The sequence below is a fragment of the Pinus tabuliformis genome, chromosome J (assembly GCF_031772625.1).
Source record: "Pinus tabuliformis cultivar Carrire ecotype Pingquan chromosome J, CPIR1, whole genome shotgun sequence".
Lineage (NCBI taxonomy): Eukaryota > Viridiplantae > Streptophyta > Pinopsida > Pinales > Pinaceae > Pinus > Pinus tabuliformis.
The window spans coordinates 1,340,202,061-1,340,209,716 of NC_142295.1; positions in this window are offsets into that span (position 1 = coordinate 1,340,202,061).

Here is a 7,656-nt window from a genome sequence, read left to right on the forward strand (position 1 = left end):
CAGATTGCATGATGGATCGTAGTGAGTTGGAAAAATAATGCAGTGGTTGGTGTACTTTCCTCACATTTTTTGTGGCACGAGGCCTCACATTGCTTCAAGGGCGAGATCCCTTGCCTACAGGTCGAGATCGCTTGACGATTGCTTAACTGGCGGTGAGCATAACAAGAGATATTATAGTGTTGCAGTGATATGTTAGTGCTTCATTCAACGCCGAATGTGCTTGGTTGATCGACTGCCGCCTGTTTTTTTGTGATTGGAAGTGGAGGCCGAATAGGAGCCACCATTCTTCCCTACAACAACTCTGCTAAAGGATGAAGGATGAGAGTTGTCGTTGCCCTTCTGGAGAATGGGGTTGGCCTCCGATAGTTGCGCAACTGAATTGTGGATGAGCCTAGAGGTTTGACGGTGCTCGAGTCAAGCCTTAGATCTGCGAAGGCATCCTCCAGTGTAGAGAAGTAAGCGTGGATCGACCCATAGCTTGGTTGAACCTAGATTAGCGTGGATCGACCCATAGCTTGGTTGAACCTAGATTAGCGTGGATCTACACAATGAAGCGTGGATCTAACATCTGAGGCATGGAGGCTTTGTTTTGGTGCGAGGACGTTGGTGGTGTGTTTATTATCCTCAAATATGAGTCTACTCGATCTGCGCGTTGTTAGCTAAGATTTGCGAGTGGGTCTGAGTGCGACCTTATTGAGGTATTTGTGAAAGATGGTGGATGGCATCAACATTTCCCATGTGGGGTGCTCTATGATAATGTTGTTCAAAATTAGTGAAGTTGCACTGCACCGCACCAGGACCAAAATGCAAGAATCCTGGACGATAAAACAAATGACCTTCAATGTGCAGGGGCTCTCCATCATTTCTTTATGTCACCGGTGGACCTCAAGGACCAGACAGCATTCAATGAAGCATGTGACCGCATTGTCAAGGATAGAGGGAGGCCTCACTCCAATGGCATTAGCTAAATGCCAAAGTTGCAGCGCTGGACAGGCCCATGGACACATTCGATGACTCGTGAAAATTCATTGATGGTGGCACCCATATTCAATCAAGAATTAGAACCTACTATTAGTTATCAATGGTCCTCTTGTGGAGCCTAATAATGCTGCCCCGTTATCATCACAACCAGCTTCGTATCAGGAATTTGAATCAAATTATTCAGAAAAAATTGCAAAAGTAAAAAACTCATTTTCACAAGGTGCAACGACAATAACAATTAAAAGAAGTTACACGCCATTGTGTTCAAGGCCAACAATCATGTCGAGTGTCCTCCAAAGGAAAGGCATGTCACAAAACATTTTCTGGCGACCTCATCATCTTGGCTCCGGGCGGATGTAGCTTATTGTATACATCATTTTTCTAGGCGACTGGCCAAAACGCATAACGGTTGCATTAAAGACATTGATAGTTATCCATAGTACATTAAGGGATGGAAATCCTACATTTAGGGAAGAGCCATTGAACTTCTGATATAGAGACCATATTCTTCTTTTATCCAATTTTACGGATGACTAAAGTAAAACATGGTTGTTTGTGTATGCTTCGGTAAGCGAAATTATTTTATGATGCAATTATTTGGGAATTAAAATCAATATACATATTGAGATTGGCCACCTCAATATGAAGTTGTTTTGTTATAATTGGCTACTCTAACAAATGAGAGGTTAATCATGGACTTCGAAGACTTAATTGACAAAGATAAAGATGCCCCAAATGTGAACAATTTTAAAGAAAGAGGAAAAGGAGCAACAAGAGCGATTAAAGAATGATAGAAAACTAAGTTAAAGTTTGTGTGACTTTGTGGAATAGACTTACTAGCATGTTGTATTATGAGTCACACATTTTATTAGTAAGAAGTCTAGGATGTTTTGTAGTGGTATTTATAATGTATGTACCTCGTAACTCCAAGAACTAGAGTGTATAATGCAGTCTTAATGCGGCATGTGTACCCCCATAAAGTTAGTGGCAATCTTAAAACCACTTTGTAATTGAAGTTTTGTGGTCAACCGGAAACCATTTTGCAGTGTCACTTTGTGGTAATCCATAAACCACACGTAAGAGTGAAGTCGATAGGTATTCCCGTAGGCATGGTTTAGGGTTAGCCCAGAAAACCATGGGCTTGGTTGAGTCAGGTGTCTTGTGAGCCTTCGTGGTTGTGTTAGAGCCTTCATGGCTGAGTTGAGCCTTCGTGGTTGAATTGAGTGTCTTAGTGGAAGTGTTGAGCTTTGGTGGCTGAGTTGAGTCTTGGTGGCTGAGAGCGATTGTTGGAATGGTTGAGGGTAATTTGATAAACTCTAGAGCATGGTTATCGGTACCGATAAAACTCATGATGATGATGGAGGGGGATTTTCACGTACAAGTACATGTATGCAGTTATAATGGTTAATAGAACCATGTATGCAAAGGGCATCCTAGTAGAATGGTGGTTCCAACAGGCATCCTAGTATAATAGTGGTTGCAACAGTTGGCACGCATGCATGCCAGTGGATGGTTGCTCCTTTATATGGACATCAACATATCTTTTGTTTTGTTTGACCACAACTAGACTTTCAAGATTGATATCAAGACAAGTAATCATTAAGGCGCTGTGTTGGAAAATGTAATTCCTACTTGTCATAGTTGTGATTCTTGTTAGGTAAAGGATTTTGTTCCTATTAGTTAGGACTTGTTTCCTAGATTGGCTTATGATTGAGATATTCTCTCAACCAATTGATTGTGTGTCCAATATAATTTCCCTATCTTGAGACAACACTACATATATTTATTTGTAAAATTATTTGATTAAAGATAATAAAGATTTCCTTATAGAAGTTTAACAAATAAATACATCGAGCAATGTGCAAATAGATCTATAAAGAAAAAGGAATCTTAGACCAAGTTCACTTCTAAAGACATTTCTTTTAATAATCTTAAATTAATTAATATATAATTTAAATTTAAAATATTATTATAGTTTGCCAACTATAAATATTTATTCACTTTTAAAAACAACTAGTAAAATTGTTTTTATAAACTAAGTTATAGTTTAATCCTTTAAAATTTACTAATATTACTAATCAATAAAAACCAACTAGCCCAATTTGAGATTGAGTGTGATAAAATACATATTGTTTTCTTGAACTCTAATTTTGTATCTTCCTCTCATAAATGTGTCATAAATGTGTCTTTTCATGTGAGGAATCTTCCTCAATAAATATGTTGCTTATTAAAATTTAGTTAAAATATTATGATTTCAACAATTAATGGTTAGATCTCTAGCCTTTATGAGTGGCTATTTACTAAATTATTTTTGAATAATAAATTTGCACCATTGAAATCAAATTATATAAACCTCAGGTTTAGGATGTTGAATTTATTAACCAATAAACCTCACGTTCAGGATGTTGAATTTATTAACTAATAAACTTTGATATTTGTTAGAATTTGTTTTCAATATGAATAAGTTGATAAACTTGGGAATTTGTTAGAATTTGTTTTCAATATGAATGATTTCTTAATTAGTGAACTTAATAAACTATTTATAAAAAAATTGTAATTTGTTCTCACTATATCTGAAATATGTTACATGTTCTCAAGATTGCATAAATGAATCATCTTTGAATCTTTACATTTTGGTGTTATGGATGAGAGGATATATCAACCTCGCTATTGATGTTTGGAATTGGTTGGATCTCACAAGCATCATAAATATGTGATTTATCCCTGTAGTTTGTAGTATGTAATAAAATTGTTTCTTTGTGTGTATCTCTCAATTTTTCTAGTTATCCAAATAATTGAAGAAAATGATTGATTGTAAAGAAAATTGAAATCCATAATGAAATTTGGCATACACATATTTATGAGTCAGTGTAGTAGATAAACATTGAGGTAAAGAAACATTCATGCTCGGATCTTTGGAATAGTAACCATTGAGTTGAATGATGGTACATCATCAATTTATTATAATTGGATTTTTCCCCTTTCGAATCATATATTATATATGTTTTTGTCTGATTTGAAAAGCCTTATGTTATTTTCTATGTTTTATGATTGAGAGGTGAATTGTTTCAAAGGGTGGAAGAATTGGGTTGTTATTGGATCTAAATCCATGGACTTTTTTATATTCCAATAATAAGAGTAATAAATTTTCTTTTTATTTCTAATTTGTGTTATTTAGTTCGTGTTGGTTGATTAAAAGACTCAAGAAAGTGAGGTTTTTATATAAATTATCGGATTATTTTATGTTATATTTTTTCTTAAAAATAAGATCAATTCTCAAAGTTAGCCTTAACATTAAATGGTATATTTATTTGTTAATAAATCTATATAAGAATCCTCAAATAGATTTATAATGCAAAAATATTATTTTACAAAGTAATTTAATAATTATTAAATTTAAATTTAAGATTAAAGGAAATTAATTAGTATACAATTTAATTTTAATTTTTCAATATATTTATAATTTGAATGGTAAATATTTGTTTACTTTTAAAAATAATTAATATAACAGTGTCCTTATAACTTAATTTACAATTTAATCCTTTAAAATTTACTAACCCAAATTTTGAAATTGATTTTCATAGACTAAAAATTGTTTTTAGTAACTCTAATTTCTGTATGTTCTTCTCATCTAATTTTGAAGAAGTTCTTCATTAAACTTGTTTCTTAGAGAAATTCGAGTTAAAATATCATAATTTCAACAAGTAAGGATCATATCACTAGCTTTCATGAGAATGCTTTTCTTATCAATGAGATGTTTGTTTATCGAATTCATTTGAAAAATAGATTTCGCAAAATTTCTACCAGATATTTATCGAAATATTGCCAACATTTCCACTATTTTCTTAGCAAAATTGTGGCCTCCTTAAACTAGACTGGTTGGAATTCCATATACCCATCTTTATTGATGAGTTGGTAAAATAGATAACAATTTAGCTAAAAGAGCCACCATCCTCCCTATTTTTGGTTGCATTATCAAACTTTGAGATAAAGGATTTTCCATCCTCCATTCATTATAATTGGCCCTTTTTCCCATTCGTCCAATCATATTTTGTCTCATAGTCTTCTATTTTGGGTACATAGTAAGTAACATCTTCTCAACACTAAACAAACACCTACGAAAAACTAATTCAATTTGCAATACAAAATAGCCGATTTCGAGAATGGTTTCTACGAGAAAGGACATTTACCTCCATAGATTCCACTCGATGTCTCAAGTTCAGCATAAACTGTGAAATGAATTTTAGGCATGGTGTTCGAATAGGCCAAGGTTTTCAAGCTATCCCCAATGGGACCCAATTAAACCTTTCAACCATAGCCACATCTTCAGTTTTCCAATTTATTCTATCTAACGGAAGCCTCCAGTTAGAAGCAGTACAAGAGTTATGCCACATCAAACTCTACGCTAGGCGTTCCCAATTCCCAATTCAATTTCCAATATAAAATACCAGATTTCTAGAATGTTTTCTACGAGAAAGGACACTAATCTCCATAGATTCCACTCGATGTCTCAAGTCTAACTTATGCTGTGAAATGCATTTTAGGCATGGTGTTGGAATAACCCAAATTTTTCAAGCCATCCCTACTGTTACCCCATTAAACCTTTCAGTCATACCCACATCTTTAGTTTGCCAACTTATGCGATCCAATGGAAGCCTCCAATTAGAAGCAATACAAGATCTATTCCACACCAAACTCTACACTAGATGTTCCCAATTCCCAATTCAATTTGCAATACAAAATACCAGATTTCTAGAATGGTTTCTATGAGAAAGGACATTTATCTCCATAGATTCCACTCGAAGTCTCAAGTCCAATTTACGCTGTGAAATGTGTTAGGCATGGTGTTGGAGTAGCACGAAGCTTTCAATCCATCCGCAATGTGACGCCATTAAACATTTCAATCATACCCACATCTTGAGTTTTCCAATTTATGCCATCCAACGGAAGCCTCCATTTAGAAGGAGTACATTAATTATGCCACACCAAACTCTACATTAGGCATTCCCAATTGTTGTCTTGTGCTTCTTCTCCAATTGCTATCCCAGGCATCTTCTCGTTCATGGTTGCAAGTTTTCACTCGGAGTGAGTATCCATGAGTGTCAAGAATAAAAAATTGCAGAAAGAAAGGCAAATTGAGAATGAAAATTACTTAGCTAAGCATCTATTCACTCCCTCTTAAAATAGATGATTAAAATTTCAAGCCGAGATTCTTTTACATTTTAAAATGATCAATTTACAAACTACTATTTCAATTAAAACTAAGTTAAATTATATTATATTAATTCAATGAATTAGATAAATTAAAAAATTATTAAAATTTAAATATATCAAATTCACATTGTACCATTCATGACTATACAAATTATAAAATATATACATATATTCTACATTGAAGTTGTAGTTCCATAATAACAACTTAACATTTACTTTTCACCTCTAAATGAAATATACCTTTACGTATGCCATTTTAAATAGAAATAATTTTTATTTCGAAATCTTCTCCATTCAAACATCGGAGAATTCAAGTTTTTTATTATAATATCATTGTTTTAAATCAAATATACTAAAAAGTATTTAATCTCAATGGTTTAAAAAATGTTTAGATAGATCGCGTTCACATCGTATCATCCCAATCGGTGTCACTTTATAAAATATAAATTAAATACCATCTAAATCAAATTATCAAAAGTGAACAAAAAGTGTTCCATTTACAGTTTTAAATACAAATTAATTTTATTTAAATTATTTTCCATCCAAACTTAAGTTTTTTCAATATAATATGATTTTATTTATTAAAGGTAATAAACAGCCATTAGGTTCGGAGTTAACATTATATATTCCTCATTATACTAATTCATCTCAAGTTGTGTAATATAGACCGTCATTGTAAAGGTCAAAGAAAGCACTAGCATTGAACAGCCATTCTTTATGAGTCAGCCCAGAAAACCATGGGCTTGGATTTTTCCCCTTTTGAATCATATATTATATGTTTTTTTCTCTGATTTGAAAAGCCTTATGTTATTTTCTATGTTTTATGACTGAGAAGTGAATTGTTTCAAAGGTGCGGAAGAATTGGGTTGTTATTGGATCTAAATCCCTGGACCTTTTTTATATTCCAATCATAAGAGTAATAATTTTTCTTTTTATTTTTAATTTGTGTTATTTAGTTGGTGTTTGTTGATTAAAAGACTCAAGAAAGATAGGTTTCTATATAAATTATCGAATTATTTTATGTTATATTTTTTATGTTATATTTTTGCTTAAAACAAGATCAATTTTCAAAGTTAGCCTTAACATTAAATGGTATATTTATTGTTAATAATACTATATAAGAATCCTCAAATAGACTTATAATACAGAAATAATATTTTACATAGTAATTTAATAATTATTAAATTTAAATTTAAGATTAAGAGAAATTAATTAGTATACAATTTAATTTTAATTTTTCTATATATTTATAATTTGAATGGTAAATATTTATTTATTTTTAAAAATAATTAATATAATAGTGTCCTTATAACTTAATTTACATTTTAATCCTTTAAAATTTACTAACCCAAATTTTGAAATTGATTTTCATAGACTAAAAATTGTTTTTAGTAACTCTAATTTCTATATGTTATTCTCATGTGATTTTGAAGAAGTATTTCATTAAAGTTGTTTCTTATA